Consider the following 20,425-nt stretch of genomic DNA (forward strand, 5'->3'; position numbering starts at 1 on the left):
CATATAATTCCTAAAACAATTCTATGAGTTAGGGATTGTTACTTCCCATTTTTCACAGAAGAGATCCTGAGCCACAGAGTGTTTAAGTAACTTATCTTACTTAGGTCACAAAGCCAGTAAGGGGCAGACGTAAGATTCCAATTCTGGCAGTTTTCCCTCCTACTAGGCCTGAGCCCACAGTAGCCTATTCTGGTCTCAACTCTAGTGAGGGGACAGATATGAAGTTCATTTAGGACTTTTTCTACTTCAGCTTAGGGCCTATTCAGCCCTTTCCCACCAAAGACTTTTCAGCTGCTTTACTGAGACCCCACACTGAGCTGGCATATAGCCTCTGCCCAGTACAGGAGGGGGCCCTCAGAGACTGATAATGGCACATTTCTTGGTCCTCTCCCCCATACCTTGGCTCAAGCTTTCCTTTTCCTCTACCCATTATGCTATTTCCTCTTTGACCTATTTTAAAACCTCCTAATCTATTGAAAAGCATTGCTTTCCCTGTCAAACTCTTTTTTTACTCTCTCTTCCTACCCGCCCCGAAACCCTTCCAGTCTGCACCTCATAGTTTGGCCCTGAATTCTATACTGTGTGCTATTCTCTGTCTCTGTCCAGTCTATTTTATCTTCCCAACTCTGCAAGCTCTTCAAGGTCAGAGACTAGTAATGTTTCAGGATTTATCCACTGCTGGCTCTCAGATCATAGATTAATAAACTCCCAAACTGTTTTTGTTTGAAGTGCCCTCAGAGACTATGTAGCTCAACCCACTCCCTGTACAGACACTCAGGGGCCCAGAGAAGGTGGATGATCAAAGCTGAGTGCCGAATCCAGTTTTCCTTTATTTGTAGTGGTCTTTTCTCTGCTTCATGTCTGCTCTCTTCCTCCGGTCACAATCCTATCTACCCTTCTGAATGGAGGAGTATTTTTTGAGGCAGACCCAGACCTGGAAAGTGGCTTCTCCATGTGTCTGAAAATCTTGGCTTTTCCAACAATAATTTTCTCTGTCAAACTCCAAGCCTGCTAAGTCACGAACACACTTTGATGAGCTGAGCTGCATTCAGCTGTGAAAGAGACAACTTGATGCTTTCTCTGGACCCACCCCCCTGGCCCTCTACTCTCTGGCCCCCGTTTCAGTCCCGGGAGCTTTGCAGCTCCTGCCATACCAGTGACTCAGTCACTGTTCTTCAGCCTCACGTATGCCTCTCAAAGGCAGTTTCTTTTTCGTCGCCACGCCTAGGCACTCAAACAGTCCAATAGCTGCTCTAGGAACTTCACGGGGGGGCGGAAGAGGTAAGCTTACCATGAAAGGAGGGTTCGGGATGTCGTTGCTACACATGGATGTGAAATGAGTCAAGTGGAACTTTGATTACAAGGAATTTCATATACTGTGAGTGTGTATGCCGGCTGGGGGCTGAGGGGCGGAGACTGAGGGGCGGGGCTGAGGGACGGGGGCGGCGGGCGGGGGGTGACAGGCGGGGGCTGGATGAGATGTTTGCTCTGCGCTGAGGTGGGGTTTGCACGGGAGTTCTATTTGGGAGCAAGAGCTATCTACTCCTCCGTTACCGGGTGAGTGTGGGAACACCCCCTGGTGTGGCAAGGCGGCTGGGACCTGCGGCATCTAGGTGCAGAAGTACAGAATCAGGTCAGGATGATTCTGCTAGGGTACTGCAAAATCAGAACAATTGGGAAGGCGCCCCGTGGCTGGCTGTAAGTCCATCCATTTGTGTCCGGAGAGCGCTTTCTGAGGTGCCAGGGATCTGGGCTGATATCTTTAGGATCTTGGTGAGCCAGTTCCTGCAGGCTCTTACTGGACCTGCATTGCCACTGGGAACATGCCTGGACGTGTCCAGCAACCTTGAGCATCTAGGGTTGGGAGATAAAGAAGAGAAGGAGGCTGGGTGTTAGTGAAGGCGGGGACAGTGAATCAGACTTGTGGAGCATCCTGAGGAAAGCAGAACTGCTAGCCCGCGTGGCTTGAGGGCAAGTCAGGGCTTGTGTAAAGAGCATGTTGGCTCTGTTTGGGGGCTTTCAATCCACCCCCTCACCCGCCGAGCTTGGTTTCACTTGATATCTCATTCCTGGAAGCTGAGCCCCAGGCAGTGTTATTTTGATCCTGCCTCACCCCAAACGCTGGCCAAGACCCAGCAAGCTGCAAGAACTCGGGGACAAGAAGGGACCCGGCAGAGACCAGGCTAGGAAAACAGACTTCAGGGTCTGACTTTGACAGGTGTTGGCAGCGTTGGCCAGTATCATTCATGCTGGGTGGCTGGGGCAGGAAAGTTTGGAACATCTTCCCTAGATAACTCCTCTGTTCTTTCCTTCACCCCAATTTACCTTCAACTCAGCAGACTCACTGAGCACCTAGTCTGTGCCACCATGTGTGAGACAGTAAGATGTCTGTCTGAGACCTAGGCTGTGCCCACTGGGGCCTGACAGTCTCATCCTGGATATAAAAACACAGATAAATATTAATATAACACGAGAGATTTTAAAAGTTAAATCAAAATGCTTAGAGGCCGCCAAGTAAGGATCATATCAAGTTGAACCATACGAAATCAGAAAAAGGTTTTTTTGTTTGTTTGTTTGTTTGTTTTTTTGAAATTGTAACGCCTTTCAGGGCTCCAGAGCTAGACTACTTGAGTTCAGATCCCATATTCACCATTTATTAATTGTGTTACCATGGACAAATAAACTTACTTCTCACTTTCTCAGTTTCTGTTAACTTCAGGCTAAAGAGGATAATAATAGCACCCACCTCATTGGGCTGTTGTGAAGATTAGATGAGAAATCCATATAAAATACTTGCACACACTTAGCACAGTGGCTGGCCCAAAATAAACATTCAATAAATATTAACTATTATTATTTAAGATAGAGTGTGGCACACAGATAAGATTTCAACAGGTGGAGATAGAGAAGACAGTTTAAGCAGAGAAAATAACAGGAACAACTGCTTTAAGGCAGGGAAGCTCAGGGCATATGAAAAGAACACCAGCTGAGCTGGATTTTAGAGTACAATTAGTGGGAAAATGGAAGTTAAACTTGCCAAGGCAGATTGGTGGTAAACTGCAAAAGACAGTGGATGCTAGAGTTTTGATTTGATTTGGCAGACAATGGGAAGCCATTGAAAGTTTCTGAGCTTAAAAAGAAAGATTCTCTGCTTTAGGAAGAGTAATCTGGTAAAAGGTTAGTCAGCTAGATTGGAACAGGAAAACACAAGAGGTGGATAAACTAGGGGCAGAGAGGGAACAAGGTCCTAGAACTGAGGTGGTGGCTGTGGGAACAGAAAGGAGGTGATGAATTTAACAATCACAAGCCATCACAAAAGTTGAATCTACAGAACTTTGTAGTTGATAAATTACATGGGATTGAAAAAGGACAAATGAGAAAATCAGAATCTTTTTGGGTTGGCTTAGACCTTACAATGTTGTGCATTCCCATCTCACTTCTGTGGATAATGCAATAGAAAGGATATGGACCTTCTGAGCTAGACACATCTATTTTCAAATCCTGGGTCGGCTATTTATCTGTTGTTTGTGATCCTAAGCATATTATGTACCTGACATTCCCAACTAGGAACAGCATTTCCACAAAACATTTAGAAGTATGTGGTGTGTGTGTGCGTGTTGCCAAACAGATGCAACAAATAATTGTTCCTCCCACCCACCATGCCAGTAGTAAGCCCAATGAGAAGTAGTCAAATTCTTTAAGCCTCAGCTTTCTAACCTGAAAAAGAGGGATAATAGTACTCACATCATGGTGTTATTGGGAGGATTAAAAGAGATATTTCCTGTCAAGGATCTAGCACAGTGCCTGACAAGTAGAATTTCATGAATTGTAATTTTCCTTTACCCTAATGGGCTCCACATTAAAATATCCTTGCCAGTCTCTGCTTGAACACTTCTAGAGGGAGGTTCCTTACTGCTTTCTGAGAGCGCCCACTCTCTTCAGGGAAAGCCTTGGACTGTTAAAAGTTATTCCTTTTGCTAAGCTGAACTTAGTTTTCCTAAAGCTTGTACCTGAATATCCTAGTCATTCTCCCTGAGGCCACCTAGAGCAGTCTGTTCTTTTTCTTCCATGACAGTTTTTCAGAGATCTGAAGACCAGAAATCAGATCCCCCTGCATCTTCTGCTCCCAGATCAAACAGCTCACATTATTGTATCATTTCTTATCTGGCATGGTATCAAGTCAAATATGACTCTGTGGTTTTGAAGTATATAAATTGAGGTATGAGTATGTCTTCATAGTGATGAGAAATACTGCAAAAGGAACAGGATGGGTAAATGTGACAAATTTCTTTGTAATTTATTATTTTTTAAATTATTTTTTCTGGTCAGGCAGGGTGGCTCATTCCTGTAATTCCAGCACTTTAGGAGGCATAAGAGAGAGGAAGGCTTGAGGCCAGGAGTTCAAGACCAGCCTGGGCAACATGCAAGACCTTGTCTATATAAATTTTTTTAAATTAGCTGGGCACTGGACACTGGGCACCTGTAGTCCCAGCTACTTGGGAGGCTGAGGCAGGAGAATCTCCTGAGCCCAGGATTTTGAGGGCTGCAGTGAGCTATGATCATGCCACTACACTCTAGCCTGGGCAACAAAGTGAGACTCTATCTCAAAAAAAAAAAAAAAAACTTAAAGATATAAATCATTTTTCCACTATGTGCTAAATACTTTCAAATCATCATCCCACTGCTTCCTGTCCCCAACTGAGGGAATTGCAGATTTGTTTATATATATATTATACAGGTGGCCAACAGATCTAGAGAAAATGAAACTTGCTAGAGATCATTTAGTTAGTAAGCATCTATGCCAGAACTGCAAGACACATTTTTCTTGCTCCAAGTTCAGTAGGGCTTTTCATTTTCCACAGCTGTTAGGGTTTAAGGTGATAGATAGCTGGGCAATTATGCAAACTCTGGCACTAAAGAATCAGTCAAAAGAAAGATGGATCCTCCAATTAACTTATACCAGTTATTCCCTTTTTGAGAGAATTCCTTTCTTTAGATGTCTTCTTGACTTGCTCCCCTCAAATGCCTCCTGAAGAGAGTGAGTCATCTTTTGGAGCCATTCCTCAGTGCTGAAGCTTCATACTGAAGCAGAAGCTGCTTTTCACCTCTTTCTTTCTAGAAACTAGCTCCACCCATGTATTATTTTCTTGGGAGCTTAATAGGAAAGATATGGGTCAGTTTCACCATCAGTATGTACAATACAACTAACTATTATTTGTGCACATAGATAGAGGAGGCTATACTCTGTCTTGGATTAGAGTTTACTGTCTATATTTTCTGTGTTCCCCACCAGACTGCAATCTCTTAAATTTGGAGAAAATATAATTGTTCACTTCTGTTTTTCTCTCTTACCACTAAGTTCTAATAGAATGCCTAGCAAGAAGGTACTCATCAAGTGGTTGCTGAGTGACCATAAATTAATTATCCCTATCTTGGGATGACAACAGTTATTATATCCTCCAAACCCACCAAAAGACATCGTGCTATTCTCAAAAATAAAGGAATTTCCTTTAAATATATGGTGGAATCAAACAGTGAGATATCTTACTTCCAGGAGATTGCTAGTCACCATTGTGGATAAGCCAAAAACAGTGGGCAGCACTTCTTCCCTTCTATGATTCACCTCTCCATGACCCAGCCCACCCTGTGAAGTGTTGAGGATAAAATGAGCCATTATTGGGCTATGGGAGTTAGAAAAAGAAGCTGGAGCTTGGTAGTATAGTCACTGAGTAATTGGTCCTAAAGCTGGGCCAACTCCTTTCTTCATATATGGGAAGTAGAGAAGCCACTGGGCCCTGAATATGTAACTTGAATTCTACTTTTAGCTCTACCATTGAACACTGTGTGACTTTGGGAAAATTCTATCCCTTTTCTGAGCATTAGTTTCTTTCTTCTTCATCAGGATCATCAGGGAATGGGGTTAAGTTGTCCTGAATAATACTTTTAGGATCCCATGACTATATGTTTCAATTATCTGATAGTTTGAAGTTTTAACTGGTTGCCAGAGGAGAAAAAAAAAAAAAAAAAAAAAACAATGGAATGTGCTGTCTTATGAGTACTAAGGTGCCTGTTACTAAAGGACTTCAAATAGAGCTGGATGGTATTTCTTTACTGGGCAAAAGACCACTGGGACGAAGATTAATTTTAACCTCCTTTGACTCTAAGATTGTCAGAGTCTAAAAATGGTCTCAAAGAATGTGCACTTACATATGAGGTCATAGGCTTCTTGTTATCAGTCTCACCTTCCCTACACAACCTCACAAAGTCCTATACCTTTCTCCCTTTTCTTGGGCATTTAAGAAAAAAGTAAAGAAATATTTTGGCAGCAGCATTTCATTTTGTACAGACAAGCCTCATTCTTTAGTTCTCATTCTATTCTTCCAGTCCTTTGGTAAGGATGAGGACCTGGGTTGTGCTTATAAATGCCCACTGGTTTGTATCTCTGTCTCTTTTAGTATATTTTTATCCCTGGCCTATGAGGATGGATGGAGTACTTGATTCCATGGGAAAAAAAAGAAACTCTTCTTATTGACATCTTCAGATACAGCTATTCCAGATTGCTTGGTAATTGGGACAGGGTGGAGGTAGTGTGGGGCAAGACCATCAACCTTAACAGAAATCAGAAATTGGAGTACTTGACTGAGTTTTATCCAGTCCCAGCCCTTCAATAAATCATACCATGAATTCAATTCCCAACTGGGACAACTCAGCCAAAAGCCTTCTTGGGAAGTCAACTTATCTCCCCTTCCAGTACTGCTGGTTGAGTAACTAATTTTTTTATGATACCATACTTTTATGGAATCTTGTGGTGATTGGTACATGACCAGTGACTCACTTTGGCTAGGGTAACAGCAGAGCAAAGCAAGAGGTTTTGGGTGTTAGTTGAGTGCTGCTCTGGCTTGTGGCTTGTCTCCAATACCCTTTGGTCCCCAGCTCTGGGTGGGATAGTAACAACAATCATAGCAACTCCTCACATGCGTAGCACAATCTGGAGTTTCCACAGCACTCTCACATACATTATCTCATTTTTCCCTTCAACATAATCCGGGGTAGTTTCTGTGCTTTTGCTCCCACTTGGAAAGAGTATTTTAGCAGTCAGTAGAAGAACGTTTTCCCTCAAAATCAATCCAGAGTTTGCTGTTCTTAATTTCATCCTATTTCTTTTATAATGGTATCTTTGTATTCTTGGCTACACAATTTCTTTTCCCCATTCCTTTAACAATTATATTTCAGCAGTTGCCAAACACTAACCAAATATTTGTATTTTTAATTTACAGTCTTCTAAGTTGTATTTGTCTTTTGAGATTTGTGCTTTGTTTGTCATGTGTGTGCATATACAAACATGTTTTGAAAACAAAATAATTGACTCATATGGTTTGCATTTACTTTTGGCCAAGTAGAAGCAGCCTAGTTCAGTTGGTCATTAATTCTGTCTGTACAGTGACAACAGCTTTTAGTAAGGATTTTTTTTTTTCTTTTTCTTCCCCAGCTGGGGCATTACCTCTTGCTCTGTGTGCTAGAATAAAAGACAAACAATAGATGAGACTTCTTTAATTTTGCAAAGGTTCATTCTCCTCTGTTGATATACCATTCTTGACATTGCTGGGCCAGATGTTGCTATCATTAACAGTTAAAATTCTTCAGCCACTTTGGAAATGTTGAAAGTAGCTCATTAAAAACTGTAGTGCCCACCTGTGGTCTCTAAATTAGTTCTATTCCAGGCACAGATTTAGTATACTTAAACATAAAAAGGTAATTTACTTTTATCACATGCCCATGAAATAAAATCAAAATGACACATCCTCAGTTCTGGCCTCCTCCACCTCCCAGTATCAATAGCTGACACATTGCTCATCCCTTACTTCTTAAAGCTTTGTCCTATACTACCCTACCTATCAGGGTTCTTTTTTTTTTTTTTTTTTTTTTTTTTTTTTCTCTGGCTTCCCCTTCTTGGTTGCTCTCATGTATTTCTGCACTTCCAGCTTCAAGTATGAGTGACCTCAATGTTTGGTTCTTGTCCTCCTCCTCCTCCTCCTCCTCCTTCTTCTTCTCTTCTTCTTCTTTTTTTTTTTTTTTTTTTTTTTGAGACTGAATCTGGCTCTGTCACCCAGGCTGAGTACAGTGGCATGATCTGGGCTCACTGCAACCTCTGCCTCCCGGGTTCAAGTGATTCTCCTGCCTCAGCCTCGCAAGTTGCTGGGACTACAGGCGTGCACCACCATGCCTGGCTCATTTTTGTATTTTTAGTAGACACAGTGTTTCTCGTTGTTGGCCAGACTGGTCCTTGAACTCTTTGAACTCAAGTGATCCACCTGCCTCGACCTCCCAAAGTGCTGGATTGCTGGCAAGAGCCACAGTGCCCAGCCATTCTTCTTTACCCATGATTTAACTTCTGCCATGATTTACTTAGGCCAGTGGTTATCAAAACCCAGAGGTTTTTATTTAATTGATTCTGTAGCATAGGATTTTTTTCAGTGCTCCATATGATTCTGATGTGCTGCTATAAGCAAGAACTGTTATTCTGGTGTTTTTATGCATTTGACACGTCTCCAACTTCACCTTATGTTTCACATATTGTATATGCTTGTTGGGCATGACCATTGAAATGTTCCTCTGTCCGCTTCAACTTTTCTATACTGAAAATAATTGAAAAACAGTGCATTTTCTTTTCTTTTACCAAGCAGCTCTCCTTTCACGCTTCTCATGGCACTTGGATTCTTCTGGTTTCCCAGGGAGGAACTCTCAGAATCTTCTCTGACTCTGGTCATTCTGTTTGTCCTCACTTTTGTAAGGTTTGTATCTCCCACCGTCATTTCTCTCTGTTCCTATTGTAACCACCTTTGACCTGGCCCTTATCTCCTAAGGCTTGGGCAGTAACACTCTCAAATCATTATTTAAAATGCACTTAGGTTAACATTCACAAAATGCTTTTCTGCCCATCCTAAAATATCACTGAGGAAAAAATTCAGTGAAGACTGGGGGGACCTCCATTCTCTATTTTAGAGTTCAATACTGCCTTGACAAGTGTGCCAGACTCATAGCTTCTAAATTACCTTTGAGTTCTGTCTTGCTTCTTACTAGCCAAATAAAGACAGGTGTATACGTTCCCTCTGAGCCTCAGTGTTTTTTAACCTATTAATTAAAAAAATTCCATAAGTTATTGGGTTACAGGTGGTATTTGGTTACATGGATACGTTCTTTAGTGGTGATTTGTGAGATTTTGGTGCATCCATCACCGGAGCAGTAAACACTGCACCCTATTTGTAGTATTTTATCCCTTGCCCCCCCTCATTCCCTTCCCTCCAAGTCCCCAAAGTCCACTGTGTCATTCTTATGCCTTTGCCTCCTCATAGCTTAGCTCCCATATCAGTGGAAACATAGTGTTTGGTTTCCCCTTCATGATTACTTCACTAAGAATAATAGTCTCGAATCTCATCCATATATATATACACACGTATGTATACAGACATATGCGTATATACACACATATGTACATATATGCATACATGTATAGACATATATGCACACTACGTACACATATGTATGTGCATTATAAGCACATATATATGTACATATATGTGTGCATGCACATACATATGTGTGCATATATGTGCAGACATATATGTGTATGTACATGCACATATATGTACATATATGCGCATACATGTCTACATATACATATATGTGTGTATGTATACATACACATATATGTCTGTGTGCATATATATATGTGTGTGCGTATATATATACCCATATGATTCTTTTTAGTCTTAAGGAATATTTACACTGTTTTCCAAAGTGGCTGCACTAGTTTACATTTCTACCAGCAGTGTAGAAGTGTTGCCTGTTCACCACATCCACACCAACGTCTACTGTTTTTTTGTTTTTGGATTATGGCCATTTTTGCAAAAGTGAGGCAGTATTACATTGTGGTTTTGATTTGCATTTCCCCAATCATTAGTGATGTTGAGCACTTTTTCATGTTTGTCGGCCATTTGTGTATCTTTTTTTGAGAATTGTCTATTTATGTCCTTAGCCCACGTTTTGATGGGATTGTTTGTTTTTTCTTCCCGATTTTTTTGAGTTCATTGTAGATTCTGGATATTAGTCCTTGCCAGATGTATATATTGTGCAGATTTTTCCCACCCTGTCGGTTGTCTGTTTACTCTGCGACTGTTTTTTTGCCATGCAAAAGCTCTTTACTTTAATTAAGTCCAGCTATTTATCTTTGTTTGTATTGCATTTGCTTTTGGGTTCTTAATCATGAAATCATTGCCTAAGCCAATGTCTCAAAGAGTTTTTTCAATGTTATCTTCTAGAATTTTTATAGATCGGGTTTTAGGTTTAAGTCCATAATCTGTCTTGAGTTGATTTTTGTATAAGTGAGAGATGACATTCCAGTTTAATTCTCTTATATGTGGCTTGCTAATTACCCCAGCACCATTTGTTGAAAGGGTGTCCTTTTCCCACTTTATGTTTTTGTTTGCTTGTCAAAGATCAGTTGGCTGCAAGTATTTGAGGTTATTTCGGGTTTTCTATTTCATTCCATTGGTCTATTTGCCTATTATATACCAGTATCATGCTGTTTTGGTGACTATGGACTTATAGTAGAGTATGAATCAGGTAGTGTGATGATGCCTCCAGATTTGTTCTTTTTGCTCAGTCTTGTTTTGGTTATGTGGGCTCTTTTTTGGTTCCACGTGAATTTTAGAATTGTTTTTTTCTAATTCTGTGAAGAATGATGGTGGTATTTTGATGAGAATTGAGTTGAATTTACAGACTGCTTTTGGTAGTGTGGTCATTTTCACAATATTGATTCTACCCATCCACGAGCATGGGATGTTTCCATTTGTCTGTATCGTCTTTGATTTCTTTCAACAGTGTTGTGTATTTTTTCTTGTAGAGGTTTTGCCCCCTTGGTTAGATATATTCCTAAGGATTTATTTATTTATTTATTTTTTGCAGCTCTTGTAAAAGGGGTTGAATTCTTGATTTGATTCTCCACTTGGTCTCTGTTTGTATATAGGAGAGCTACTGAATTCTGTACTTTAATCTTGTATCTGGAAACTTTGTTGAATTATTTTATCAGCTCTAGGAGTTTTCTGAAGGAGTCTTTAGGATTTTCAAGGTAAATGATCATATCATCAGCAAATAGTGACAGTTTGACTTCCTCTTTAACAGTTTGGATGCACTTCATTTCTTTCTCTTGTCTGGTTGCTCTGGAGAGGACATCCAGTACTATGTTGAAGAGGAGTGGTGAGAGTGGGCATGCTTGTCTTATTCCAGTCCTCAGAGGGAATGTTTTCAACTTTTCCCCATTCAATATTATGTTGGCTGTGGGTTTGTCATAGATGGCTTTTATTACATTGAGGTTTGTCCCTTATATGCCGATTTTGTTGAGAGTTTTAATCATAAAGGGATGCTGGACTTTGTTGAATGCTTTTTCTTCATGTAATGAGGTGATCATGTGATTTCTTTTGTATCAAATTCTGTTTATGGGGTATATCACATTTATTGCCTTGTGTATGCTATACCATCCCTGCATCCCTGGTATGAAACTCACTTGATCATGATGGATTATCTTTTTGATATGTTGTTGAATTCAATAGCTAGTATTGTGTTAGGATTTTAGCATCTATGTTCATCAAGGGATATCAGTCTGTAGTTTTCTGTTTTGGTTATGTCCTTTCCTGGTTTAGGTAATAGGGTGATTCATACAATGAATTAGGATGGCTTCCCTCTTTCTCTATCTTGTGGAATAGTGTCAAAAGGATTGGTACCAATTGTTCTTTGAATGTCTTCTAGAAATCTTGTGAATCCATCTGATCCTGTACTTTTTTTGTTGTTGTTGGTAATGTTTTAATTACCATTTCAATATCTTTGCCTGTTATTGGTCTGTTCAGGATATATAATTCTTCCTGATTAAGCTAGGGGGGTTGTATTTTTCCGGGAATTTATCCATCTCTTCTAGGTTTTCTAATTTATGTGTGTAATGATGTTCACAGTAGCCTGGAATGATCTTTTGTATTTCAGTGGTGTCAGTCCTAATATCTCCCCTTTTGTTTCTTAATAAGGTTGTTTGGATTTTCTCCCTTCTTTTCTTGGTTAGTCTTGCTAATGGTCTATCAATTTTATTTGTCTTTCAAAAAACCAGCTTTTTGTTGTATTTATCTTTCATGTGTTTTTTTGTTGTTGTTGTTTCAGTTTCATTTAGTTCCGCTCTGATCTTGGTTGTTTCCTTTCTTTTGCTGGGTTTGGGTTTGGTTTGTTCTTTTTTCTCTAGTTCCTTGAGGCATGACCTTAGAATATCAGTTTGTGCTCTTTCACTCATTTCCTTGTAGGTGTTTAGGGCTATGAACTTTCCTCTTAGCACCACCTTCACTGTATCCTTTTGATAAGTTGTGTTGTTAATGTCATTCAGTTCTAAGAATATTTTTAATTTCCATCTTGATTTTGTATTTGACCCAATCATCATTCAGGAGCAGGTTATATAATTTCCATGTATTTGCATGGCTTTGAAGGTTCCTTTGGAGTTGATTTCCAGTTTTATTCCACTTTGGTCTGACAGAGTGCTTGATATAATTTCAGTTTTCTTAAATTTATGGAGACTCATTTTAAGGCCTATCATATGCCTATCTTGGAGAAAGTTCCACGTGCTGTTGAATAGAATGTGTATTCTGTGGTTGTTGAATGAAATGTTCTATATATATCTGTTAATTCCATTTATTCCAAGGTATAGTTTAAATCTATTGTTTCTTTGTTGACTTTCTCTGTTGATGACCTGTCTAGTACTGTCAGTAGAGTATTGAAGTCCACCACTATCATTGTGTTGCTGTGTATCTCACTTCTTAGGTCTGTTAGTAATTGTTTTATAAATTTGGAAGCTCTGGTATTATTTGCATATATGTTTAGGATTGTGATATTTTTCTGTTGGACAAGGACTTGTATGATTATATAATGTCTCTCTTTATCTCTTTTAAGTGCTGCTGCTTTAAGGTTTGTTTTGTCTGATATAAGAATAGCTACCTCTGCTCACTTTTGGTGTCCATTTGCATGAAACGCCTTTTTCCATCCCTTTTCTTTAAGGTTATGTGAGTCCTTATGTGTTAGGTGAGTCTCCTGAAGGCAGCAGATAATTGGTTGGTGAGTTTTTATCCTTTCTGCAGTCCTGTATTTCTTAAGTGGAGCATTTAGGCCATTTGCATTCAATGTTAGTATTGAGATGTGAGGTACCATTGCATCCATTGTGCTATTTGTTGCCTGTGTATCTTGCTTTTTTGCTATTTTTGAATTTTATTTTTGTTTTATAGGACCTGTATGATTTATGCTTAAAGAGTTTCTGTTTTTATGTGTTTCCAGGATTTGTTTCAAGATTTAAAGCTCCTTTTAGCAGTTCTTGTAGTGGTGGTTTGGTAGTGGTGAATTCTCTCAGCATTGTTTGTCTGAAGAAGACTGTATCTTTCCTTCATATACGATGCTTACTTTCAGTGGATACAACATTCCTGGCTGATACTTGTATATTTTTAGGAGGCTGAATATAGGACCCAAATTCCTTCTAGCTTGTAGGGTTTCTGCTGAGAAATTTGCTGTTAATCTGATAGGTTTTGCTTTGTGGGTTACCTGGTGCTTTTACCCTTTCCCTGCCCTCCCCTCCCCTCTCCTCTTCTCTCCTCCTCTCCCCTGTTCTCCCTTCCCCTTCCCTTCCTTCCCTCTTCTTCCTTTCCCTTCCCATCTCACAGGTCTTAAGATTCTTTCCTTTGTCTTAACTTTAGATAACCTGATGACAATGTGCCTAGGCAATGATCTTTTTGAGATGAATTTCCCAGGTGTTCTTTGTGCTTCTTGTATTTGGATGTTTAGATCTCTACCAAGGCTGGGGAAGTTTTTCTCTGTTATTGCCACAAATATGTTTTCCAAACTTTTAGATTTCTCTTCTTCCTCAGGAACACTGATTATTCTTAAGTATGGTCATTTAACATAATCCCAGACTTTTGGAGTCTTTGTTCATATTTTCTTATTCTGCTTTTCCTTTGTCTTTGTTGGACTGGGTTAATTCGAAGACCTTGTCTTTGAGCCATGAATTTCTTTCTTCTACTTGTTCAATTCTATTGCTGAGATTTTCCAGAGCATTTTGCATTTCTAAAATTTTGTCCATTGTTTCCTGAAGTTTTTATTGTTTTTTCTTTATGCTATCTATTTCCTTGAATATTTGTCCCTTCACTTCTTGTATCATTTTTTAGGTTTCCTTGCATTGGGCTTCACCTTTCTCTGCTGCCTCCTTGATTTGCTTAATAACTAACCTCCTGAATTCTTTTTCAGGTAAGTCAGAGATTTTGTCTTGGTTTGGGTCCATTGCTGGTGAGCTAGTGTGATTTTTTTTGGGGGTGTTAAAGAGCCTTGTTTTTTCATATTACCAGAGTTGGTTTTTTGGTTCCTTCTCATTTGCATAGACTCTGTCAGTGGGAAGGTCTAGGGCTGAAGGCTGTTGTTCAGATTCTTTTGTCCCATGGGGTGCTCCCTTGATGTAATACTCTCCCCCTTTACCTATGTACGTGGCTTCCTGTGAGCCAAGCAGCAGTGATTGCTGTATCTCTTCTGAGTCTAGTCCCCCAGCAAGTCTATCTGGCTGTGGGCTGGTACTGGGGGTTGTCTGCACAGAGCCCTGTGATGTGAACAATCTATGGTTCTATCAGCTGTAGATACCAGCACCTGTTCTGGTGGAGGTGTCAGGAGATGAAATGGTCTCTGTGACAGTTCTTAGATTTGGTGGTTTAATATTCCATTTTTGTGGTGGTTGGCCTCCTGCCAGGAGGTGGTGCTTTTCGAAGAGTATCATCTTTGGTAGTATGGAGAGGAACCAGTGATACACTGGCCCCTAGAACTCTCAAGAGTATATGCCCTTTGTCTTCAGCTACCATGCTGGGTAGGGAAGGCCCATGAGGTGGGGATAGGGCTAAGGATGTCTGAGCTCAGACTCTCCTTGGGGTCTTGCTGCGGCTGCTGTGGGGGTGGGGGTGAAGTTCCCAGATCCATGGAGTTGTGTACCTAGGAAGATTATGGCTGCTTCTGCCAAGTCATGCAGGTGGTTAGGAAAGTGGATCAAAGCCGGCAGTCACAGGACTCACCCAGCTCCCATGCAACCCAAAGGGCCAGTCTCACTCCCACTGTGCCCCCTTAACAGTCCCAAGTTTGTTTCCAGGCAATGGGTGAGTAGGGCTTGAGAACCTACCCCAGGTTACCCACCTCTCAGCTGTGAAAGAAAAGGCTTTGGTTCTTCCCCCTCCTGTAGAGTCTTCACACCAGATTCATGCCCTACCCAAAGTTCTGGCCAGGATGCTTCTCTCCTGATTCAAATTGTTACAAAGTTCAGCTGGAGACTTCCTTTTCCCTGTGGCATTTTCCCCTGTGGCATTTTCCCATGTGCCTCTGGCCACCCTTGCGAAGGTTCCCTGTGGTTACAGTCCTGCTTGGGAACCCAGCAAACTCCCGGGGCTTTTCTCGCTGCTTCCTCTACCCCTGTATTTTGCTCGGCTCTCTAAATTGACTCAGCTCCAGGTAAAGTCAGAAACTTCTGCAAATTAGACCTTCAGTTTCCTCAGTGTGGGTGTGTGTTAAGGAATGGAGGATCTCCCTTTCCCACTTCTGCTGTTGGAGTACTCACAGTATTTGGAGTGTCTCCTGGGTCCTGCAGGAGCAGTCCACTTCCTTAAGAGTGTCTGTGGGTCCTCTCGAGATCCCTGGTTTGTTCTTACAGTCATCCTGGAGCTAAAATGCACGATGAAAACCTCCTGACATGGCTCTGTCCATCCGAGTTGGAACTTCAATTTAGTCCTGCCTCCCATCTGCCATGATAATGCCCCAGCTCTACTTCTTTACCGAGATCTTGAGCAAGATCTCAGATCTGTCTGTTCTTTCCTCAACATGTGATCTTCTTCTTTAATGTATTTATTCATTTATTTATTTGAGACGGAGTCTCGCTTTGTTACCCAGGCTGGAGTGCAGTGGCACAATCTTGGTTTACAGCAACCTCAACCTCCCGGGTTCAAGCAATTCTTGTGCCTCAGCCTCCCAAGTAGCTGGAATTACAGGTGTGTGCAACCACACCTGGCTCATTTTTGTACTTTTAGTAGAGTCGTGGTTTCTCCATGTTGGCCAGGCTGGTCTTGAACTCCTGACCTCATGTGATCCACCCAGTATTCTGTAGATGGTCAACATTTTCTCATTCAACTAATATTTGTTTAATGCCTACTGTGTGCCAGGCACTATTGTAAGCACTGATGATGAAGTAGCCAACAAAATACGTACCATAGTCTCACAGCATTTACATTCTAACTGGGGAAGAAACAAGCAATAAAGTACATAAGATGTATGATATGTCAGAAAGTCATATGTGCTATGGAAAAGAATAAAATGGGAAATGGGGATAGGAATTCTGGAAAGAAGGTGAAAATTTGGAAGAGTGCTCAGAGAAGTCTGACTGAGAAGACTATATGAAAAAAGAACTGAAGAAGATGAGGGAGGTAGCCATGCAGATATCTGGGGAAGAACATTCCCACTTGAGTGAACAGCAGATGTGAAGGCCTTAAGATGAAGGCATTTCTCGTTAGTTTGAAGATCAACAAGGAGGCCAGCATGGCTCGAGTGAGGATAATAAGGAAAAGAGTAGTAGAACATAAGGTCAAGAAATAATGGGGGAAGCTGAGGTAGGCATATCATCTAAGGTCTCCATTGGCCATTATAAGAACTTAATTTTATATGCCATACATCACTGTGTATATTTTATGTTTTTACATACCCATTCATTTTTGAAGTTACATCCAAAACTATGTAGGACTTGTGTGTTATTATGAACGAAAGAGGAGCCATCAATGGCTTTTGAGGCTGGAAATGACATGATCTAACATGTTTTATCCCCTTTATCTTTATTTTCTATTCTCCCTAGAAAAAAATTGGTAGGCCCCAGGTTTCTCCCTCCACAGATTCTCTCTCAGTATGGGAGAGAGACACAGAAAAACCTTTTTTTCGGACTGCACTTTATTTTCAGGTGAAACAGACAATGTCAGAGCTAAAAGAGCCCTTAAAACTGTGATTTTCAACATTGACTGCCCATGAGAATCACTTGGTGAACTGTAAAATGTCACGTGCTCATGCCGCATTTTTGACTAACTACAACATAATCTTAGGGGAGGGACCCAGGTGTCACTATTTTTTGGTACTCCCAAGGTGCAACCAAGACTGAGAAGCACTGGTCTAAGAGATTAGCCAAACCAACTCTCTCGTGGTATGAATGGGGAACTTGACTCCAGCATTTGGAAGGAATATTCTCCTGATGGCAGAGCTGGGACTAGGACCATCCACTATGCCGAGCTAATACAGGAAATGCAAACTTTACAAATAGTGGGGCAGAAGGAAGATATGATGTTTGATAGTTTGGAAGGAGGTTATAGACAATATAAACCTTGGATAGAAGTGACCTTGGGTCAGATCAGAAAAGGGAAAGGCTGAGTGCCAACACCAAAAGGTAAAGCAACATTTGAATTACAGGCCAGACATCTGGAAATGATGACACTACATTTTAGAAGCTTGATTTTGAAGCAAGCAGTGTTCTCAAGGCTAGGTTGAGCAACTGCATTGATTTTGTCTTGTGCATGTGGGTGGATGGATGGGCTCATAGGAGAGGAATGGGCAAGGCATGGAGACCATCTGCTGTCTTCTTCACCCTTTTTAATCTCACACCTCCTGCACTGTCCAGGCAAAGCAATTATCCTGAAGTGCTGAGTCTTTAATTTAGACTTATCTTTCTGTACTGCCTACTATACTACATAGAGAGGGCATGTTTCACCCTACAGGCATGTGTGCAAGTTGAGAAGAGCAGCAGCCACAAGCTGCAGTAAGAAGCAGCTGCACCCCCAGCAGCCTGGGTACCTCACATCCAGCAGAAACTTGGCTAACATCAATTATTCAGGGCATGATTAACTAATTTGGGGGTTAGTATTGATGTCAGCTGTATTGTTTCTCCTCTTCCCTGTCTGCTTGCATTCTTAATGTTCTACATTATTTTTTGAGGAATCAGGACAGGGGGATGGGTGGGAAGAGCAGCCACATGACAGACAGACAAAATAAGGAGATAACTCTAGTCATATTGCCACTTGTTGTCCCTTGTAAACACAATCAATGTATATACAATACATACTTGGATAAGTTTGGGTGAGAAGTTGGGTGAATCAAATTGTATTTGGGGGCCTATATAAAAATATTCATAGCAGCTTTAACATTTTTTGTGGGGGCTAACTTAAGCAGTATCCTATTGGAATAATAAATTCAAAGTATTAAATGAAGCTAAAGAACCATCTTTTAAACTGAGATATAATTCACATACTATAAGATTACCCTTTTAAAGTGTATAATTCACTGGTTTTAGCATTTCACAAAGTCACATGACCATCACCACTATCTAATTCCAGGGCGTTTTCATCACCCTGGAAAGAAACTTGTACCTATTAAGTAGTCACTTCCCATTTCCCTTTCTCCCCTGGCCCTGATAACCACTAAAGCTAGTTTATGATTGATTGCCTATTCTGGACATTTCATAGATTCATTCATATTACTGCATATGTTAAGCACATCATTCTTTTCTCTGACTGAATAATTTTCATTGTAGGATAGATCACATTTTGTTTATCATTCATCAGCTGATGAACATGTGGATTTTCCCTACTTTTTGGCTATTATAAATAATGCACTAGGAACATTTGTTTACAGGTTTTTGTATGGACATATGTTTTCAGTTCTTTTGGGTATCTACACCTAGGAGTGAAATTACTGGGTCATGTTGTAACATCATGTTTAACATTTTGAGGAACTGCAAAATTATTTTCCAACGGGGCTGCATCATTTTGTATTCTTGCCAGCCATACACAAGGGTTCCAGCTTCTCCACATCCTTGTCCCCCAGGCTGGAGTGCAATGGCACGATCTTGGCTCACTGCAACCTCTGCCTCGCGGGTTCAAGTGATTCTTCTGCCTCAGCCTCCCAAGTAGCTGGGATTACAGGTGCCTGCCACCATGCCTGGCTAATTTTTGTATTTTTAGTAGAGACGGGGTTTCACCATGTTGGCCAGGCTGGTCTTGAACTCCTGACCTCAGGTGATCCACCTGCCTTGGCCTCCCAAAGTGCTGGGATTACAGGAGTGAGCCACCATGCCCGGCAGGCTATTTTGTTTTTGTTTTTGTTTTTGGTAGTGGATATAAAGTGCTATCTTATTGTGGTTTTCATTAGCATTCCCTATTTTGCTAATAACACTGACCATTGTTTCATGTATTTATGGGCCATTTGTAAGTCTTAGAGTGATATCTATTCAAATTCTCTACTCATTTTTAAATTATCTGTCTTTTTTGTATTTCACTTGCAAGAGTTTTTTGTATACTCTAGATACAAGTCTCTTATCAGATATGTGATATGAAAATTTTTTTCTCCCATTATGTGGATTGTCTTTTCACTTTCTTGATGGTGTCCTTTGAAGCACAAACATTTTTAACTTTTAAATTTTGTTGACATGTCATTGTTCTGTTTTTCTCTTTTGTTGTTTGTGCTTTTGTTGTTATATCTAAGAAACCACTGCCAGTGTCACAATAATTTATACCTATATTTTCTTATAAGAAAAACATTAATTATAGAATTATTATGTTTTCTTATAAGAAAACTTTTATAAGAGTTTTATAGTTTTAACTCTTACATTTGGGGATTTAGTCTATTGTGACTTAGTTTTGTTTATGATGTGAGGTTGGGGTCCAATTTAATTCTTTTGCATGTGGATATCCAGTTTCCCCAAAACCCTTTTGTGAAAAGACTTTTTTTCTCATTGAATTTTCTTGGCACTCTTAAAAAATCCATCAGCCATAGTATAGCAACTCAATATATAATGGTCAAATTAAAAGCAGCCCAATGTTTGCAAAAAATATATATAAATTGTGGTATATCCATCCAATAGGATACTACACAACAATAGTAATTAACAAATGTTCTACACAAAACATAATGGATAACTGTCACAGACATTATATTTAGCAAGAGAAATCAGAAACAGAAGAGCGCATCTTGTATGATTCAAATTTATGTGAATTTCAAGGACAGGTATAACTAATTGTAATGATAGAAGCCAGTGCTGTAATTACCTGGGGAGCAGGCGATATTGACTAGGAAGGGGCATGAGGGAGCCTGCTGGGGTAATAGAAAGGTTCTGTGTATTTTTCTGGGTGGTGTTTACATGGGCATGTACATATTTAAAAATTTATTAGTTTACTTAATCTTTGTGCTCCTTACTATGTATATGTTGTACTGCAATCTGAAACAGACAGACAAAAAATCCCGGCATGTTACTCACATGAATTTTTAGAGCACTTCCACATTACCTCATCTGTGTAAC

General features: G+C 40.4%; 1 protein-coding gene across 4 annotated transcripts in view; it reads left to right on the forward strand.

Annotated features, from left to right (window-relative positions):
- Window positions 1-1,274: 1,274 nt before the first annotated feature.
- Window positions 1,275-20,425, forward strand: part of EDA2R (ectodysplasin A2 receptor) — a 44,142-nt gene continuing 24,991 nt past the window's right edge. For 2 of the 4 annotated variants that reach the window (XM_033201430.1, XM_033201432.1), the window contains exon 1: window positions 1,275-1,378. The gene's annotated coding sequence lies outside the window, so the exon portion shown is untranslated. Of the gene's footprint in view, window positions 1,379-1,476; window positions 1,558-20,425 lie in introns of those variants that run through there. The other 2 variants (XM_033201431.1, XM_033201433.1) reach the window with 1 other exon arrangement.

Source organism: Trachypithecus francoisi, unplaced genomic scaffold (genome assembly GCF_009764315.1).
Source record: "Trachypithecus francoisi isolate TF-2019V2 unplaced genomic scaffold, Tfra_2.0 Lachesis_group6, whole genome shotgun sequence".
NCBI lineage: Eukaryota > Metazoa > Chordata > Mammalia > Primates > Cercopithecidae > Trachypithecus > Trachypithecus francoisi.